The sequence below is a fragment of the Plectrocnemia conspersa genome, unplaced genomic scaffold (assembly GCF_051122295.1).
Source record: "Plectrocnemia conspersa isolate PC_06_02 unplaced genomic scaffold, ASM5112229v1 ptg000006l, whole genome shotgun sequence".
Classification (NCBI taxonomy): Eukaryota; Metazoa; Arthropoda; class Insecta; order Trichoptera; family Polycentropodidae; genus Plectrocnemia; species Plectrocnemia conspersa.
Window position 1 is genome coordinate 10,950,049 of NW_028277170.1, and position 22,014 is coordinate 10,972,062.

Below are 22,014 nucleotides of genomic sequence, written 5' to 3' on the forward strand. Positions count from 1 at the left end.
ACTTACAACTATCTATAAGGATTAATCTTCTTTATAGATAACAATTTATTCTATAACAGTTTCTAAATGTGCGTGCCGCCAAATAGTTTTTGGAGCTTAACAAATATGTAACATAAGGGAAAAAAATATGATATCGATAACCAGGTAAAAAGGCAAGAACCCGGAAAAAATATTAGAATATTAGACAGATTACTATTTTTTTCTAACTGGTCTATTTGTATAAATACTACCCTTTTTGAAATTGACAAAGTACGAAATTCACAAAAAAATACTTTTATCGTAATCGCGAAAAATTAAAGTCTCTAGGAATAACACATTAGAACTAAATATCAGACTAAAAAAGTATTTAATAAAAATCATACTGATTCACCAATTACTACTTTAGTTTTAATATCGTAAAAATAATTTTAAACAATTGCGTATCGTCCGTGTCATTCACCAATGTCATGCATTGTTATGCACCTAGACAGCGGTGAATTTTTTTTGTAAAGTGTTACAATTAGGTATTTAAAAAATCATAGCTAACTTCCTTTTTGATAATTATATAATATGATTAAAATGAATTTAGCAAAATTAATGTCTTACCCCTTTGCAATCACATTTATTTTCAGATTATTTTTTTTATCTTACACTTAGCTCTTAAAATTTATATTGTGCTTGTTTTCGACTTTCACGATAAAATGTAGTTGTCTAAAATAAATGAAAAAAAAGGTCGGACGACCTTTGTATACCTGCCAAGTCGAGTTGATAATTATTTGTCAATTTAATGAAACATTACAGAACAAATGTAATGATAAATTCAAAATCAGCGTTTTATTTTAGTAAAAATATATGTATATCGTACGTATGGGGATGGGGAGCCATACTCGAGTATGTACGTAATAATTAATAAATAATAATGTTTTCATTGACTAATCATTTTAATCGTCATTACGCTCTGGCACATAAAATACTAATTTTACCACCTATATCTCGTGAATTTTTATTTTTTTAAATTTCTTACAATTTACATATATTTTGTATACCTAATTCCTAAAATATTCATTACTTGATTTTCTCTAAGTATTTTTGCGCTCTTATGACGTGCTCTCTTTTGTCAAACGCTCATATGGCTGTCTGCGCATTTGACGCACGCTATTTTGTTACAGCGCTACTTTGGTAAACGCTCTTATGACGCAGCGCTTATAAGGCAGCGCTCTTTTGACGCACGCTCATTTGTCCGCGCTCATTAGCGACGTTGCCCTTTTTATCTTTTAAGTCTTTTCTAAAAAATATTAGTAATTTTTATTTTCGTGTGTTCGTATATATATATTTTAATATGTAGTAAATCATGTTAATTAATTATTAATAGGGTCATGTTACTAAATAAAACGATAAAAATAAGATTTTTATTGCAAATTTATTTGTATTGCATTATTATTGTATCGCCCAAAAGACAGTCGCCCAAAAGAACATTGCCCATTTGTCTGTCGCCCTTTTTGAATCGCCTATTTGTCCGTCGGCCAATTTTTTAAACATTTATTAAATAAATTTACTAAAGTAGTAGCAATAAGAATGGTAATTGATTAGATTTTTTTAACTGTTATGCCATTAGTAACAGACGCGAGTTACTTTTTATTTTGTTTGTACATACATATGTACATCTTATAACTTCTTCCAATTCAATTTGCTGAAAACAAATATTAACTTGCGCCATATTTGTGATTCTGTTCATATTTTCAATGTTAATTTGATATGATAGAAATGTTCCAATTAAAATGGGATGCTTATTTAATACATTGGCTATTTTTTTTATCTGTAGTTGAATCTCCGTTATTATTTAGTATAACTTTTTTCTCATCTATATTTTTATTTTCTGGAATATTTTAGATAATTGTTGTAAATGAACACAATAATAATCTGTAAATTAATTAATTATAAAAACCCTGATTATTTTATACATTGTATATGCTTACATTTAAAAGGTCGAAGCTATGCTGTTTCGCTCAATAATGAACTCAAATGAATAACGCGTATATTCCAACAGGATTTTCGCGAGGTAGATTGCTCGGGCCATTCCTCTTTATTTTATATCCTAGTTACATATAAATTTAAAAAAAACTGACACATCAATGTACGCCAACAGTTGTCATATCTTTTCTTACGGTCTTAAAATATTACAATTAAGTTACAAACATCTTTACAAAACTTTAATATTTTTTTTACTCAATGGAAATTTTAAATTTAATAAAACGAAGCAATGAATTTTATAACACTAAGACAACCCTTGCCTCTAGCTCTTAAAAATAAGCAAGGAAACTGCATTGAATAAAGTGCAAGCGGCAAATACTTGGGTATACATCTGAATTCCAAGTCTAATTACACTAAGCATATCACAATCAGGTCTATTGCGGTCTTAGCTTTTAAGCTGCTGACACGCCCCACTCTTTATAATGCAGTGGTATAAAAATTAAATAAAAGGTTGTAAAACATTTTTAAAAATCGTACAAATTTATATTTCAACAAGAAAAGACTCTATGAACATTTTTAAGAAATTTGGTATTTTTTTTTGGTATCTCGATTTGGTATTTTCTTGAGAAGTTTTTGAGAAATAATGAATGTTTTAAGACTGTTTTTTTATATTTCTCATACCTAATTATTACATAAATAACTTAAAATCAAAATATACTGCCTTTTTAGTTTATTGCGCGTGTACATCTTTTAGTTTAGTGTAACAGAGCGGCTAGTTAAACTAATCGTTTAGATCGATTAGTTCGATGATAGTCCCTGAGTGGTATATTATGTTTTGCACCTCTAGCTCATGTGCGATTATAAGTTATAATTAATCGATTTACGTAAACGTATCACGTGGTAAAATTTACATGGTAACTTAGTTGTTTGTTGTAATACATAACGAGCGTAATTTGGAACGCGGTTAATATTACGTGTTTTATATTTCCATCGATGTCAATTAAATGCTTGCGGCGTTATAATTTATGATAAAGGAAAATGCTTAAATTTCTTGCGATTTAATACGAATGTGTTTTGATTGTGTATTTTTTACATTTTGACAGAGTTTTTTTATGACTGACTTTTTTTTTAATTTATCAATCGTATTTATGGTGATAAATATTATATGTATCTTAAAAAAATGTATTATTATTTTAATAAAAAATTAGCAAAAATTTCTATATGGCCGTGTGAAATTTATCATGAAACCCGTGCCTTTTTATAATAGAACGCATCCATTTATAAAATTGAATGTTCTCATCTTATTATGATTCTAATATAATTACAAGTGCATTGTTGAAGCCTAAGACAGTTTTAAAATTTTGGTCAACAGACTTTTTGATATTTAAAGTACGTTGATTTGTGGTTACTCAGAGTACGACATTTGATCTTAGATATAAAAGGAATCGAAAAGACTTGTCAGACGAGAATTTGCCTTAAATACGATAAAAAAAATTTAATTTTAAGCACTGGATATATATTTTATTTTGCTAAAATAGCACCGCATAAACTGTTAATAAGTAATATTTTCCGAATATTATCAGAAATATCTGTCGCTTTTTGTACTACCAGCTCTAAATGCAGCTCTGAATTTAGTTGAATAAATCCACCATTTATTTTTTAAATTGCATCGGCAATCAATCAAAAATATTCGTATAAATTTAATTTTTAACTGAGAAATGAAAAATCATAAATTTGCATTATTTTCTAGAAGAAACACTATATGTGGCTAATATAAATTTATTGATGCAACAATTAAATAATCGTAATAATAACTAAAAATTTAACTTTATATCCAGTGCATTCGATAATTTTTGAACAATAGATTAAAATATCCTAAAAAGAGCTTTAAAAGTTAATTTAACTTCAAAGCATTTTGTGAGTAAAATGAGGTATGCAAAGATCATATATTTTTAATGCAAAAACATTTTTATTTACCAATACAAAAAATAGTTTTATACATAAACATACATATTTAAAGAAAAGTCCATTTTTAAGTAGCAATAAATTCTAATAATTTATGTATAAAAACTACCCACTCTGAGTTTAGCTTTGCCATTGCATAAAGGATGCAGTGACTGATGTGCCAGTTAGATACATCTGGCAGGCAATGGCGCCGTCCATTTATTTAGCGTAGCGAATTGTTGATTCCATTTCAGTGTTTATATATATATCAATTGGCGAAACCTGTTAAAGTTGTTTATGCATATTTAATGTATTTAAAATAAGATTCAATCTAAATAAAAAATAAATAATAAAATGGTTTACAATTATTTTATAGAAAGCAATAATTAAAGCTCGGTCAAATGAACATTGTGTTAATAATACATAAAAATGCTAAAAAATATAAACCGTGTATATTTTAAAGATTTCATAAATAAATTGATACATCCCAAATATTACTAAAACACATATTATATATTTTACATATACATATGTATAATATATAAGCCTATAATGTTAATGGTTTTATTTTTTACTGCCGGGCACTTACATACGATACTTCCTTAACTGTTGTTTATTGCTTGCGTAACCATTATTGCGACGATGGGATATATACCAACTGTGTAATACTATAATACGGGATATCCCTTTATTGTTTTTGTCGAATTTTGACATACGGCGGCGTTGTTGTGCGAAATTGCGAGCTGTTTTTATTATTTTATTTTTATTGAGGTCAAGGTATATTGACGACCGTTTGTTTTTGACAGGCGACTCTCCCGTAGGACGTTCATCATGTTCAGGGTTTGACTGGTGACCAAATAACATATCACTGAATATCAATGAGTGATAACGTTACGTGCAAAGGTAATTGATAACTTGAATCGATGCTTAGCTTTTTTTAGATCATCTCATTTTAATATGTTAAGATAGTTTATGTTTGCACCTTTAAAATTAGTTATACAAATTATATTTGCCAAAATTAGTTTAATGGTAAAATTACTTTATGACTTCCCAAACCCCCCTTCTTTAAGATAGTCTTGAGGTTGCGCTATCTAAATACAGGTGTTCCATATATCGTATCAAAAAGTTATACAATAAGAGTTTGTTTCAACTACAGAAGTAACTACTTCTTGGTAATATTGGAGGTATGGCTATAAGTGACTTTTGCGTGATAGTTTCCGGTTGTTTCTTTCAATTCATATGGGAAATTAACTAAAGACTAAGGAATTAAACCGCGCTTTATCGTTAATCCTAACAATAATAATTTAATTAAGAGTTTTTATTTGCAATAAAAATTGTGCAGCTATAGCAAGCCATTTTATATTGATTCAAACGATTTAAGTTCTGCATTAATCACTTAATTATCTGAATCAAGGTAAAGATACTATATATTATATGTTATTTAATACTTCAAGAAGTAACATATTTAAATAAAAAAAATGTTACAATGGGTTAATATTTGATTGATAGGTCTGTAACTTGAGGCTAGATCAGGGGTGTGCAATTGTTAAAGAGGGTACGTCGGATTGATTATTTCTTGGAGTGTTGTGGGTCATAGGTAGAGAATAATCAGGGGGTGGTTGGCTAAATCAGTGACGAACTATTATTTTTACAAATTACGAAAAAATTTAATACAATTCATAAGTAAAACTAATTAATTTACAATTCCAAAAAATAAATTACGATGAGCGAATATCTTTTAATTATTTTTAAAATTGCCTAAAATTTATCTTGAAAATAAGTTCTAAATACGAAAGATTTTTCTGTAATGTGCACTAAGTAATTATGGTAATTGAATCATAATTAGCGCATATTTAAGATATAATAAAAACACATATTGCTAGAACTTCGAGGAAGTGGATTTAAATCCTCATGATCCATCTCCGAAAAAAAACTTATTAATTTTAATAAATAATTTTATTGATTTGTCTTAAAATATGGCCACTATGATATGATAGGTATCCTTAATTCGTAAATAGGTATCGTTAATTCGTAAATAAAAATATTTATACACTTATAGAACTTATGTAATTTTTTTAAATTGTATGTAAAATGCATTTTACATACAATTTACATTAATGGGATGAATGAAAGCGTTTTTAGTATTTTTTTAACACCAGTATGTAAGTCGGTGGTTAAAATTCAAATAATAATATGTAAGTTTTCATCAAAAATCTGAGAGCGATACGTTGATATGTTATAATTCATAACAGATCTTTTGCACTGATACGTCAAACCAACCATAAATTTTTTGCTTGATTTTTTAATTCTTAAAATCTCTCATCATTTAAAAAAAATGTTTTTGAGATAAACGTTAAACGATAATAAAGGGTAAAGTTATCCATTTTATTTCATTCAACGGATGAATTCTGCAGATTTCTATCATAGTGACAACTAGAGTCTCCAATTCGAGTAATCGAGTACTCGTTAAAATATAAATCAAAACAATTGTGTGTTTTGAAGGCATTTAAAGTAAAGTCAGTTCTTTGCGAACCGTTTAGCTCTAGAGCAGCGGTTTCCAACCTGGGAGGCGCGCCTCCCAGGGGAGGCGCCAACATTTTTTAATGAATTATTTTTTATACCATAATATCCACAAATGAATAAAACTTGATATATTAATGTAACAGTGAAAATTCAGTGCATGAATGTTCATTTTTTTACATTTAAATATATTTAATTCCTATTAAAAAAATTATCTGGAGCGGAGAAATTTAAAAATGGCGCGTTTGCAAACGCTCTGTTTCGGTAATACACAAAACGACCGCTAGTTGCATAAAACAATAACCTCACATTTAAATGTCACTCGTGTCAACTGAAGCGTGTCGGCAGGGCGTGATATTGTTTTTTTTTAATTGTTTCTGACGTGATTTCTTCTTGAAAATAATCGTTAGTATATTTTAAACTTCATTTTTTAAAATATTTTTTAGACGAATGGATAAATTTTTGAGTGGTTACAAGAGAAAAGTCAACAATAATGAAGATACTGATGCTGATACTAGTGGGAATAAAATCAAAAAAGTACAAGGAAGTAAAGCTCCCAAGAAAAGACAATACAGTTCATCCTATTTATCATTAGGATTCACTAGTGTCATTATAGATGGCTTGGAAAAACCAATGTGTTTGTTGTGTTCGAAAGTTTTGGCTTCAGATAGTATGAGACCAGTCAAATTAAAACGGCACCATGAAACTCTACATTCTGAATACGTTGATAAGTCCATAGAATATTTTGAAAGAAAATTGGATGAGCTTAATAATCAAAAGCAAACGTTCAAAAATATTCTTTCTGTATCACCAAATGCATTATTGGCTTCGTACCATGTCTCTTACCGAATCGCAAAATGTAAGAAACCACATACAATAGGAGAAACTCTAATTTTACCAGCAGCTATTGATATGGTTCGAATTATGTTCGGCGAATCATATGCAAAACAGTTGCAACAAATTCCGCTTGCTGATAATACAGTCGGAAGAAGAATCAATGATATATCTGAAGATATTTGCGATCAATTAGTTTCTCGGCTGCGTACTTCGAAGATATAGCTAAAGATGCCCATTTAATTGCATATGTTCGATATGTTGTGGAAAATAATATATTAGAAGATATATTATTTTGCAAACCCATTCCTGGAAAGACCACATCCATTGAAATTTTTAATATAATGGACAGTTTTTTTAAAGAAAACGACATAACGTGGAATAATTGTATTGGACTGTGTACTGACGGAGCTCACTCAATGTCACAGAGCAGCTCTAGTGTCAAAAAATATGAGCGAGGAACTTAACAACATTTTTACAAAAATTATAAAAATTATAAACTACATTAAGAACAGTCCTTTGAGATCTAGGCTGTTTGCAAAGTTGTGTGTAGATATGGAAGCTAATTATACCTCACTTCTGTATTATTGTGAAGTTCGCTGGCTATCTCGTGCAAAAGCGATTCAAAGGGTATTTGAACTCAAAGAAGAAATAACAGCCTTTCTCGAAGAAAATCACCACGAAGAGGCACATTTGTGGACGAACGATAATTTCCTTGTTAAACTTGCCTATTTAGTTGAAATTTTTGGAAAATTGAGCAGTTTGAATAAATCAATGCAGGGATCACAAATGCATCCACTTGTTCAAAAAGACAAAGTAAAAGCTTTCATTAAAAAGTTGAAGTTATGGAAGTCAAATTTACAAAAGAATGAGTTGGACATGTTTTCACTGTCAAAAGATTTCTGGGCCACAGCCAATATTGAAACAAACAAGGATCTTTTTATTGAACACTTGGATAGTCTAGTGCTGCATTTTTCAAATTATTTTAAAGACCTTGATTTCTCAAAGTTTTTGTGGGTACAGAATCCATTTATCGACGATGAAAACGACAAATTTGAGCTGACAACCATTGAAAAGGAAAAACTTATAGAATTATCATGCGATAGCCTACTAAAACAAAAGTTTCAAAATGAAACCTTAATTCAATTTTGGATGAATCTTAAAGGAGAGTATGAATCTTTGTATTGCAAAGCAATGCAAGTGCTTCTACCGTTTGTAACGTCGTATTTATGCGAAACGGGCTTTTTGGCACTGGCTGCAATGAAAACTAAATATCGCAACAGGTTAGTAGTCGAAAAAGAGATACGAGTGGCACTCTCCACATTGCCCCCAAGATTTGATAAGTTTTGTGCTAATAAACAACAACATCCGTCGCATTAAATTTTTATGCGATAGATGTAGTTGGTTTATTTGTTTAAAAAAACTTATATATAAAAATAAATATACACGTATGTGTATGTTATAACTAAACCTTGTTATTGTTCTGTTAATTGTGGTTTTCAGTTTATTTTTGTAATAAAGTTTTTATTATTTAAAACGTGTCTATATTATTTAATATATTAAAAAAATAAAAGGTAAGGGAGGCGCGGAAAAAATTTTTTTTTTTGGGGAGGCGTAGTAACAAAAAGGTTGGAAACCGCTGCTCTAGAGTGAAAGTGATTCACCCAAATACATCTTCGAAGGATATAGATTTAAATTCTTCGCATTAATCAGAAGGAGTAGAATATTGTATATTGTTAAGAAAAAAAATCTATTCAAGAAGAATTACAAAATTCTATTTTGTCAATAGTCGAAGGAAATAAGAGAAAAGCAGAGAAGGGAATGAAAGAAGAGAACATAAAAAGAGAGTTCAAAAAATTTTATATCTATAAAAAGCGAACAGATATAAATTAGAAGCCTTATCCAACGCGTTAATGACAATAAGACCAACATCAACAGCAACGGAAAGGGTTTTTTCCATAACGGGAATAATAAAACCAAAGGTTAGCAGTAATATTAAATTCGAGACACTTTTTGCATTATTGTTTTTAAAAAGTATGTTCGTGAAGTTAAAATAATTGTAAAAATAAACATACTAAGTATTTTATTTATTTATTTATATGTGCACGAATTTGAATAATAGCTATTTTGGTACATTTGGTAAATACTCGAAAGTACTCGAGTACTCGAGTTTTTTTAAATTTTAATATTCGATACTCGAGTAGTTGATGGTTCGAGTAATTGGAGACTCTAGTGACAACTTCTCTGGATGCGGGAATTCAAGTAGACGTCGTTTATACAGATTTTAAGAAAGTCCTTGACAAAGTTTGTCATGGGTTATTATTAAACAAATTGTCGAACCTCGGTTGCTCGGATAATTTAACTCGGTTATTCTCGAGTTATTTAAGCAATCTTAGACAGTTTGTAACCTATGGCCGATTGTCGAAAGAATATTTTACCCCTTCGGGGGTTCCTCAAGGATCCAATCTGGGACCTCTGCTTTTTGTGTTATTTATTAATGACATAAATACAGCAATTACAAATTCAAGTTTTCTTCTGTACGCATATGATTTAAAATTATCTGTTGTGGACTCCTTCTATCTACAAAGTGATTTAGACTCTCTATGGAGATGGGCTTCCATTAACCGTCTGCCCTTTAGTGTCGGAGAGTGCCATACTGTGTCATTTTCTCGATCCCATTCGTCATCAGCATATTTCCACCATCTCGGTGGTAACATTTTGACTAGAGAAACTTCCACTAAAGATCTCGGAGTCACTTTCGAGAGCAAATGGAGATTCTCTCTACACATACACGACGTCTGTGATAAATCTACTAAGATGCTCGGCTTTGTTATGAAGAATGCCTTTCACTTTGACGATCCGTCAGTTATTCGCATCCTCTATGACACCTCAGTTCGTAGCGTTCTTGAATCGGGATCTATAATTTGTAATCCCCGAATAGCCAAATATTCCCTTTTAGTGAAAAAAATTCAAAAAAGGTATTTAAGATACCTTTACATTTGGTTATCATCAGTACATATATCCCAGCGCCTTTCTTTTAGGAGCGTTGGGATATGATTTGCTGAGTTCTCGCAGAAAGCTGTATGTCGCTAAGCATTTTTCAAATTACTAAAAGGTGCTGTCGACAATCCAGCTATTCTCGAGGAATTCCAGTTTTGGGTTCCGGAACATTTTCGAGAATTACGATCGCGACCTCTTTGGACCGTTAGGGCTAGGACATCCGCACTTGCCGACTCACCTATAGCTGTGGCCATCCGACTCCTTAATAGGCTGACATTACATATTGACCTGTTTAATGTTAGCTACGAGGATCTGATTCAGTTTGTATCATTTAATTTTTTTGTTATGTTTAAGTATTGTTATATTTATGTATATATACGTTTTTTATGTTTTATAAATTTAAAATTTGTTTTCGACCATCGTGGCATATTGGGGTAAGCTGTTAAGCCACGATGGTCTTAATTTAATCTAAAAAAATAAAAAAAATAATATAAATAAATAGTAGATACCACGATAAACATTTTATTTATAAATGTCTTTCGAATGCGTAAAAGCATTTTTTTTCTAAGACGAATCGTCTCATTATCTTGCATTTTTAAACTACACTAGTCACTCGGGTATATTGAGAGAAAAACGACTACATATGTTGCCAAGGTATTCAAATTGATATATTACAAGATTTTTTCAAATTTCATTCGAGATAGTATTAGCGAATATTTAATTTTATTAAACCAAAATGTAGATAATAAATACCAACAATTATTTTAAAATAGATGAAGAGCAATTAATTAATTTGCCTAAATTAAGCAGCACGTGTCGCACTCTACCATACGTGATACCTATGTATGTACACATGCAAAGACTAACAATTGCGATTTAAACTTTTAATTGTTTCACTCGTGTTTCTTAAATGGTTTAATCGTAACACATGGTGAATGTTTGAACAAATTTCAGCGACAAATTGTTTCAAATTATTTCAAAAATACCTAGAAATTTATGGACTGGCTTAAATATTTTCATATTGCAAAGTGTCGTTTGATAAAAACGACCAGTACTTACTCGCCCTTACGAGCCATAATATATAAAACGGATCATTATGGTATACGCACGGCAATGAATCGAAAATCGATTGGGGTCAAATTGCCCATGAACTGGATAACTTATTTTACAAGAGCCTCAAATTTAATTACTCGTACCTACGGACCAATTAACTTCCCAGCATAGAAGCGGCTTAGTGTTACGGTGAAATTCAATAACTGAGACGATAACCGGTGCGACTTTGTGAATTAACAGGTGTATTTCCTTCTTAGGACATTTATCAATAGACATTGCATGGAACACTCATCATTTTATAATACAACGTATATATACTTATGGCTGCTGAAATTTATATCAAATTACCGACCTCTGTATGTATGTTGATACCCCATTAGTTAATGTTCTGTCCTCATAAGGTGCTTAATTGAGAATAATTAGGTTGTGTTCACATAAAGTTATATATTGCCTGGATTATTTAGTTCGGTTAATCTCGGGTTATGTGAGCTTTCGCAGACCAAATTTTCAAAAGAATATTTTATCCTGCTCTTCACTTTATTTAATAATTACAGAAATACTGCAGTTAAAAATTCAAGTTTTAAAATTGTTTAGATGCATTTGATCTGTTGCGGGCTCCTCTCTAAATAATGATGTAGATTCTCAATGGAGATCATCTGAATCAACCGTCAACCCTTAAGTGTCGGAAAGTGCTATATTGTGTCATTTTCTCAATCCCGTTTGCCATTAGATTATTGTTACGATCTCGGTGGGAATGCTTTGGCTAAAGAACATTTTGCGTTTTCTCTATATGTAAACGACGTCTGCCATATATCTTCCAAGATGCTCGATTTTTTATGAGGAACACATTTCACTTTGACGTTCCATCCTATATGACCCTTTTGTTCGCAACATTCTTGAATCGTGATCTATAATTTGGAATCCCCGAATAACCAAGTACTCCCTCTTAATCGAAATAACCAAATACTCTCTCTTAAACGCTTAGAAATTTGATTATTATCAGTTCTTGTATTATAGATAATAAGTTAGAAACTGTATTATAGTATTATATTTTTTTGTATATTGTAATAATAATATGTACTGTTTTTTACCATTAGGTAAACAGGCACAATGGTCCTTATTTAATTTAAATAAATAAGTTACAAGAGACATCGGAAATTAAATATTATTGGCACCATTTTCCAGAGTCATGGTTATACCCATGGCAGTTCTGAATAATTAGTGTATATATAAAATTAATATAGGCCATATGGTGTAGATATATTGTATGTGCATTCGTTTGCATGTGGCCACCGTGGTAATTGATCCAAGGCTCTCAGGGGCCACTGTCGATGACATATAATACGAATTACACACAGGTGAATTGCGATGATTAGATTCGAATCGAGATCAGTCGGTCACGTTGATGGATATGCACCATGACATGACCGCAGACCGCAATCGTCATTCGGGAGCCACTTGCCACTACAGCGCATACATTGACGATATATGTATAATATGTATGCGCCTCAATGCGGTGATACGATGGCTGCCCACCGAATTCTAAACAAATATGTCACAAGAAATTTATCAATTGGTCCGCTCTGATGTGATAAATTGTTGATAACGTAGGTGTCAAATGCGTTTGACAGGTGGTAATCTTCGACAAACTACACACAGCAACGTAGCCGCAAAAATAATATCATTGCTCAATGGTAATATGGATAGATGTAATTGTAGTGACAGTTTATTTTTCTACAGGGGTGTGACAAAATAATTGGAACAAACATAATTTTTTATATTTTTGTAGTTTCTATACATTTTAATGTAATAAAAAAAATACTTTTACACAAATAATATATTTTTTTCACATTTTTAATTTTAAAAAATAATATCTAGTAACACCTTCTTTCTCCTTTTGTACTTTAACCCTTTGGACGCGTTAATCAAAAATAAATATAAAATTGATATTTTTTTTTTAATGCAAATTTAACTTTGATACTGTGCTTAAATGTTCTGTTTTTTTAGCTTTAATTTATTTAAAATAATATTTTATGTTTATTCACAAAAAAAGTTTTTCTTAAAAACATTTTGTTTTACTGATTTTTGCGTAAAGAAATAAAAAATCAATTGGGCGACTTAAGTCGATTTCCGCGTCCATAGGGTTAAGTACTCTTCTAGGCATACTTTCTACACTCGCTTTTATTATTTATATTAACCAGTAGATAAATATTTATCCCATCGAAAATACAATTCAACTGATAGGTTCTAGTGAAATTATACGCTGCTCCAAAATGTCTATGAAACTCGATTTGACAGTTGCGAAACGTCCATTTACTATTCAAATCCAAATCTAACACACACGGACTAACCAAACCTAGCTTATTTATTTAGCTTAATCTATTTATTTTTACATAAACATACCTTACTATGCTTAATTTTTTTCTATTTATATTTCGTTATTATGATACCCAACGTTTTGGCTTATTTCTGACCATAGATATGGAAATTTTCGATATACAGATATCATATGTGTGGGCTTAATAATATATAAATTTTCTTACAGATTAAACGATTAATACAATAATCGTTTAATTTAGAAAAATATATTATATAACATCCGTACTCAGCCGACATTCAAGATAAAGTGTAGTTGTCTAAAATAAATGAAAAAAAATTCTGGCGGGCCATATACCAGCCATATAACTGTACACATTCATTGCAAGTCGAGTCGATAATTATTTGTCAATTTTATGAAACATTACAGAGCAAATATGATAGATTCAAAATCAGCGATTCCTTTTAGTAAAAAACATATGTATATCGTACGTATGGGGATCAGGAGCCATTGTTTTCACTGGCTAATCATTTTAATCGTCATTACGCTCTGGCACATAAAATACTAATTTTACCGCCTATATCTCGTGAATTTTTATTCTTTGTAAGTTTCTCACAATTTACATAAATTTTGTATATCTAATTCCTAAAATATTCATTACTTGATTTTCTCCAAGTATTTTGGCGCTCTTTTGACGTGCTCTCTTTTATCAAACGCTCATATGACTGTCTGCGCATTTGATGCACGCTATTTTGTTACAGCGCTACTTTGGTAAACGCTCTTATGACGCCGCGTTTATAATGCAGCGCTCATTTGACGCACGCTTTTTTGACTGGCTGCCAAAAAATACCTTTCTCCAATAAATGCATTTTATGTAAAACTGTCCGCACATTAAAATTTGCTAGATATAATGTGGGCGGGTGCGTTGATGTTAAATCTTCCCTAGCGGCCTTCTATGAGGTTCTTTACTGTGCATTCGACCAGCTCTTTATTCGAAAGCGCCCTCGAGTGCTTGACGTGTCATATTCTAGATGGTTTTCTCATGAGATCATCTCATTGCTAAAAAGAAAGCACGCCTTTCATAAGTTATGGAAGAGATCGGAACATCCATCTGCTCTCGAGGAATTTCGTTCATTAAGAGCACGCGTTAAGTGTTTGATAATTTCCTGTCATCGCAATCATTACAAAAGTTGCCAAAAACAAATAATTAATAATCCCAAAGCGTTCTGGTTAACACTAAACGTGCTACTCAGTCGACGTCGACAGTGATGAACCTCGACGATAAAACATTGAACGGTTCACAAAATATTGCTGACGGTTTTGCGCAATATTTTCGTTCTGTTTTCGAGAAATCTTTTTCGCCTTCTGCTCAGTCGCTTCCTTCGTCATGTTCTTGGTCTTCAGTACTGACCATCAAAGAAACTGAGCACTCATTAAATACGGATTTAATAAATTAAAGACAGGGCGTTCTTTTGGACCTGATTTAATTCCCGATTTTATTTTGAAGGGTTGCGAAGTTAGTATTGCTGCTCCTCTAAAATGTATTTATTATCTGATTCTCAAAACATCATCATTTCCTGATCTATGAAAATGCACAAAAGTCACCCCTATTCATAAAAAGGGTGACAAATTACATATAAAGAATTATAGACCAGTCGCAGTGTTGTCAGCTCCTGCTAAATTATTTGAAATAATTATTTATAAATATCTCTATAATCACTTTCGGCAAGTTTTATTAGATCAACAGCACGGGTTTCGTCCTGCTCGTTCCACTGTTACTAACCTTCTGTCGTTCACCAAAACGGTGACAACTTCTCTCGATGCGAGAATTCAAGTAGACGTCGTTTATACAGATTTTGACAAAGTTTGTCATGGGTTATTATTAAAAAAATTGTCGAACCTAGGTTGCTCGGATAATTTAGCTCGGTTATTCTCGAGTTATTTAAGCAATCGTAGACAGTTTATAACCTATGGTGGCCGATTGTCGAAAGAATATTTTACCACTTCGGGGGTTCCTCAAGGATCCAACCTGGGACCTCTGCTTTTTGTGTTATTTATTAATGACATACATACAGCTATTAAAAATTCAAGTTTTCTTCTGAACGCAGATGATTTAAAATTATATAAATGCATTCGATCTGTTGTGGACTCCTCTCTACAAAGTGATTTAGACTCTCTGTGGAGATGGGCTTTCATTAACCGTCTGCCCTTTAGTGTCGGAAAGTGTCATTTTCTCGATCCTGTTCGCCATCAGCTTATTTCTACCATCTCGGTGGTAACATTTTGACTAGAGAAACTTCCACTAAAGATCTCGGAGTCACTTTCGAGAGCAAATGGAGGTTCTCTCTACACATACACGACGTCTGTGATAAATCTTCCAAGGTGCTCGGCTTTGTTATGAGGAATGCCTTTCACTTTGACGATCCGTCAGTTATTCGCATCCTCTATGACACCTTAGTTCGTAGCATTCTTGAATCGGGATCTATAATTTGGAATCCCCGAATAGCCAAATATTCCCTTTTAGTGAAAAAAATTCAAAAAAAGGTATTTAAGATACCTTTACAAAAGGAAATTTGGTTATTATCCGTACTTATATCCCAGCGCTTTTCTTTTAGGAGCGTTGGGATATGATTCGCTGAGTTTTCGCAGAAAGCTGTATGTCGCTAAGCATTTTTTCAAAGTACTAAAAGGTGCTGTCGACAATCCAGCTATTCTCGAGGAATTCCAGTTTTGGGTTCCGGAACATTTTCGAGAATCACGATTGAGACCTCTTTTGATGACCGTTAGGGCTAGGAGATCCGCACTTGCCGACTCGCTTATAGCTGTGGCCATCCGGCTCCTTAATACGCTGGCATTACATATGACTTATTTAATGTTAGCTACGAGGATCTGATCCAGTTTGTATCATTTAATTTTTTTGTTATGTTTAAGTATTGTTATATTTATGTATATATACGTTTTTTTATGTTTTATAAATTTAAAATTTGTTTTCGACAATCGTGGCGCATTGGGGTAACCTGTTAGGCCACGATGGTTTTAATTTAATTAAAAAAATAAAAATAAATAAAATAAATTCTATAAAAGCTAATTAGATTGCTTTTATAGAATCTAAGTTTTAATTTCAGATTTTTTGTATGCTAATACTAAAGTTCAATAAATAGATATAGTGCATTTATTATTTTATTAATTTTATTAATTTATTTAGCTTAATAGCTAATCTTTACATCTAACAAATTTAGTAAACATATATAAAAAATACATAACAAAAAGAAAAAATAAGAATATACAATAATAAAGTCTTAATATTATAATTTATTTCTATATGTACGAAGGTGTTTTTTTATTCCATTTATGAAACCCGTTATATTTTTGCTGTTTCGGATTTCTCTTGGAAGACTATTATATAAATCAAAACCTCCGTACATAATTCCCCTAGCCGTACTCGTTTTCTTATACTTAATTATCTTTAAATTTTCTTTATTTCTAGTATTATATTTATGTACATCTTTATTTCTTATTAAATACTTATTAAAATATTTTGGTAACATATTATTTTCTAACTTATATATAAATACTAAAACATTCATACTCAATATTTCTTGAACATTCAACCATTCTAATCTATCAATCATACTTTTACAATTAGTTAATCTATTTTTATTTAAGATTACTCTCATTGCCCTATTTTGTAATTTTTGTAATATCTAATTTATTTAACATATTTAATAGTGTTGCACAATAATTAAAATGGGGCAATATTATACTATTGTAAATTATTTTCTTTGTATTTATACTTAATATATTTCTTAATCTAGATAATAAACCTATTTTTATACAATTTTTTTAATATGTAATTACAATGTTCTTTAAAATTTAATTTTGTATCAACAATTACTCCTAAATATTTTATATTATCCACTATTTCTATACTAGAGTTATTTATTACTATTTTGGTACTATTATCTAAAACATTTTTATAATTAATAAACATACATTTAGTTTTATTCTCATTTAATTTAAGTACATTATTCTTTAACCATATTTCTAATATACTTAATTCATTATTTAAATTATTTACAATTTCTTTAATGTTATCACCTATGCAATACATTAATGTGTCATCCGCAAATAGATGAATTTTACATTTTTTCACGTTATTAACTATATCATTAATATACAAAACAAATAACAATGGTCCCAATTTAGACCCTTGTGGTACTCCATAAGACACTAATTTCTCTTCAGAATATACATTATTTATTTTAACTTTTTGTTTTCTTTTATATAAGTAATTATTAAATCATCTTAAAACTATATCACTTAATATTTATATATTAAGTGATATAGTTTTTTATATCACTTATCTTAAAACTTTATAAATAAAAAAATGCTGTTGCATACAAACTAAAATATGTCATATCCAATCGAGCGATGCACATGCGTCAAATCAAGAGACTCCTTATAACAGCCCTATTCGAGGTTTGCAGACTCCGTTGCAATTCTTTCTATATCATAAAATGTGATATTCTGCACATAAAAGAAGAGAGACAATGCTCTGGTGCAGCCAGCGGCTGTCGTTTGAGCGCCACATCCTACAGTCTACGATTTGCCGATAATTTTATTTCACGTCACGAACAGACCATGAGTTTCTCTTATTCTCCACTCCAGAAATGACCGGCTGACACCGACTCCGACTCCAAAGCTCCAAAGTAAAATAACCCTGTGTTCGTGTTTGATTTAATAGTTGCTGCATTGAAATCTAGATGTAAAATCTCATTAATTCACTACTATAAATTCAAAACGTATTGGCTTTCTCGGTAATTTGAAAAATAAAGATCGGGCCTAAAATAATATATTTTGTCAGTTATCGAAATATGACTACATTTGTTTTAGAAAGCATGCGAAACGTTATTTAATGAATATTTAGATTTAACAAAATGACAGCTAGCAAATTTTTAAATTTTTTATATAATTAAATATTTTATGAATAATAATATATTACATTAATACATATATGAATATATATGTATATATGAATATAAATATATTAATTCATTACCCCCTATTAATAGTAAGCTTCAACATTTAAATATGCTACATTCTAATTTTTCGGGGTCGGTTGTGTTAGCTTATGATTTATAACTTAATTAGTTTTATAACATAATAGAATAATAAAATCATATTTTATTTAATAAAAACAAGATTTTTGTGTATTTTGTCTATTCGAACGTTTTCGTGCTAAAACGTTATTATACTCTCGTTTCAGAAAAACATTGTAATCAAAGACTTTACTCTTAACCACCAAAGTCTCTATTTAAATACATATGTTATTTAATAATATATATAATAATTCAAAACTTTTTCACTATTACCTATATTATTTACAATATATAAATATACGCATGTTATATTTTCACAACTCCAACTTTCACGCGAATCGCTACCTAAAAGAAAATACGATAGGAAAAGCACATTATTGCTAAATAAGCTTTGTTTTATTGCACGTATAAAAGTTTTGTACATGCGTGGCTCAAAAAAATATACTTCCGCGGTTTCGGCATTTATTGAAGATTGTACAATGATTTATTATTTAATATATTTTTGTTACTTTTTTTCGTACACGATACATAAATATTAAACGTATTTCCCGGGGGAAAACTCATATCGTAACAACGTCTTTTGTATCGATAAATTCCTAAATGCTGTTCGTATATCAACTTTTGAAGTTTGTTAGCTGAAAACTCTTATGTACAGATGCCAATTTTCGATCATGTAACTCCCATTTGTCCCACGGTTTGAGAAGCGTCGCAATAATGGATCGGCGAGAATATACGACGTTAACGTGACCCGAGGCCGTTTTCCTTCTGGATAATATTGCTTAAAGTTTGTGGACCGATTTATTTTAAAACCTTTCTCCATTACTGGTACATCGTTTATTTTTGTAGAATACATACAGATTGTTCGGAGTTTATTTTTAAAATTTAAAACGCTTGTCCTGTAGAAACATTTCTGTATTTTGCAAATGTTGTTAAAGTTATATTATATTTATATACAAGATAAAAGTTTTTTTGTATTTATACATTATTGATATGTAAAATAGATATGTTTATATACAAAAGATATAAAAAACAGTTTAGAACTATAATATTGACTGATTATATTTTAATTTTATTAAAATTATTAATTTAAATATGATTCATTTAGCACAACAAAAATAAAATCAGAACATTTTCAATTAAAAGGAAAAAATGCATAGTTTTAAGTATTTAGTAATTCACAAAAAAACTTTATTTTTTAAAAATAATTAATTGAAAATTAAAATCCTAATAACAGACTTGGTAATTGCTGATTTAATATATTTTAGTGCTAATTAAAACAACAATTTATCATCAATTGTTAATTCAGTATCTCAATGCCGACCGAAATTAGTATAATTTTATGCAGATAGAAAATTAAAAAAAATACTTTAGCAACTCTAAATAACAAATAATTATATTAAATGATATTTAATTAATGAAAATATAGTAAATCTATAATTCATATACCTACATATTTACATCGTTTTTTTTATTTTCCTATTCTTTATATTAAAAGTAGCTAATTTAATTATTTAATAACTAATTTAAACATTAATATTAACATGTTTTAAATGTGTTATAAATCCAGATAGTGGTAAAATAATACATAAAACTTGCACATAAATATATATTTTACTTGTTTTTAAACATATTATATTGATGTTACTAATTTATTAGTAATTGTTTACATTTTTATAAATGTCATTAATAATTAAACGGGAGCTATTTAATAATTTAATTTTTACCTGATTTTTTTAAATAAAAAAGTTTTGATCAATTTAAGAATTTATATAAAAATTACAATTTAGTATATATATCATTGTATTGTAATAAAATTATATTGTAGTTAAATACTTATAATTACTATGCGTCACGTGTATTTAATGACAATAACTAATTAATTAATATTTTTGTAAGCAACTTTAGATGATTTTTCTATATTATAAAAATTCATAAATAATACCAATAGACGAAAAAATATATATTTACAGTAACTAATGCTCTTAATAAATAAAATATAAATAATCTACAATAATCTTTCGAAATAAATAATTAAATAAATATATAAGTATTGCAAAGGTAAAAGTAAAAAATTTAGTTACTCTTTCCAATTGTTTTTACATATACATTTAAGGTAATTTTATATTTTCTGCACATGTTTAACGCCATTATTTTTTTTCGTATCATTATATATTTTTTTCCATTGAAGGTAGCATGAAAAGCAATTTTGAATATAAAATTCAATCCAAATATAAAGTGTATAATTGCAAATATATGTTGGACCTTTAATATTAATTTTGTGAAACTAGAACCCGAGTTATAAACTCATATACCCTTTGAGCCGAGTAAATATATTTTTAAATATTAATTTTAAGTTCAATATCAAGTTTTGCAGAGCAAAGTAATGAGAAGTATTTTGAATAAGGATAGAATGTGAAAATCTGAAAGAATGCTTGAAGAAATAATACGGTTAGGTTTGAGAGGAGCGAATGTACGTATTTAATTATATATTTTTTTATATATAAATTTAATAATTGGTACCACTATCTGTAAATTTTAATAAATATGCATAATAATCCCTTCTTTACATAGCTGTAAAAGTATATCCATAACTTGATATAAAAACAACTAATATATTTTAACAAATTAGCATTTCACGCATATCAAATTCTTGAATTTAATCCTTTGAATTAAAAATATAAATTAACAGGATGGCAATGTCTTCAATAGAATAGTCAAAATATTAGATAATAATAATCCATATTTCACATTAAACCTTCATTGTTTGTAATACAAAAATCTTATCTTGTATTTTAAAAAATCATTCACATAATAGTAAAGCAATATTATTTCAGTCACATTGTTGTATTTAATTTCATTATATTGTAGCTGAAATCTTAATTTTAAACATGATAAAGTATCGTATTGAAATAAATGTTTTATATTAAAATAACTTTTGTTGTTATAATACAGACTAGTAGTTGTAATGTGGCTGAAATAATTCGAGAAAATATTTTATAAATGTAAAGCAATTTTACAAGTTTTCTTTCACAATGGCGACAAAATTCAATGTAATCCTTAAATAAAGTACGTAATTTTCCACATCTAACCATCTAAACTCCATTGCATTTTTTTTAAATGGTCCTGAAATTTTTACCAAATTAATACAAGTATGTTATATAATAAAATTTTAAAAAAAATGTTTAATACAGCCAATAAAAACATTTGTGAAGTTGTGGATAATTCATTAGATATCGATATGCAAATAATATTTTTTAAAACAAGAATAATCCTGGATGTGGGAAACCAGCAAATATA

The 22,014-nt window shown here is 29.5% G+C and overlaps 1 protein-coding gene across 1 annotated transcript in view; it reads left to right on the plus strand.

Annotated features, from left to right (window-relative positions):
- Positions 1-22,014, plus strand: part of LOC148234210 (uncharacterized) — a 367,579-nt gene that overhangs the window by 341,491 nt on the left and 4,074 nt on the right. Inside the window, exon 6 of the mRNA XM_088188112.1 lies at positions 4,701-4,797. The gene's annotated coding sequence lies outside the window, so the exon portion shown is untranslated. The remainder of the gene's footprint in view (positions 1-4,700; positions 4,798-22,014) is intronic.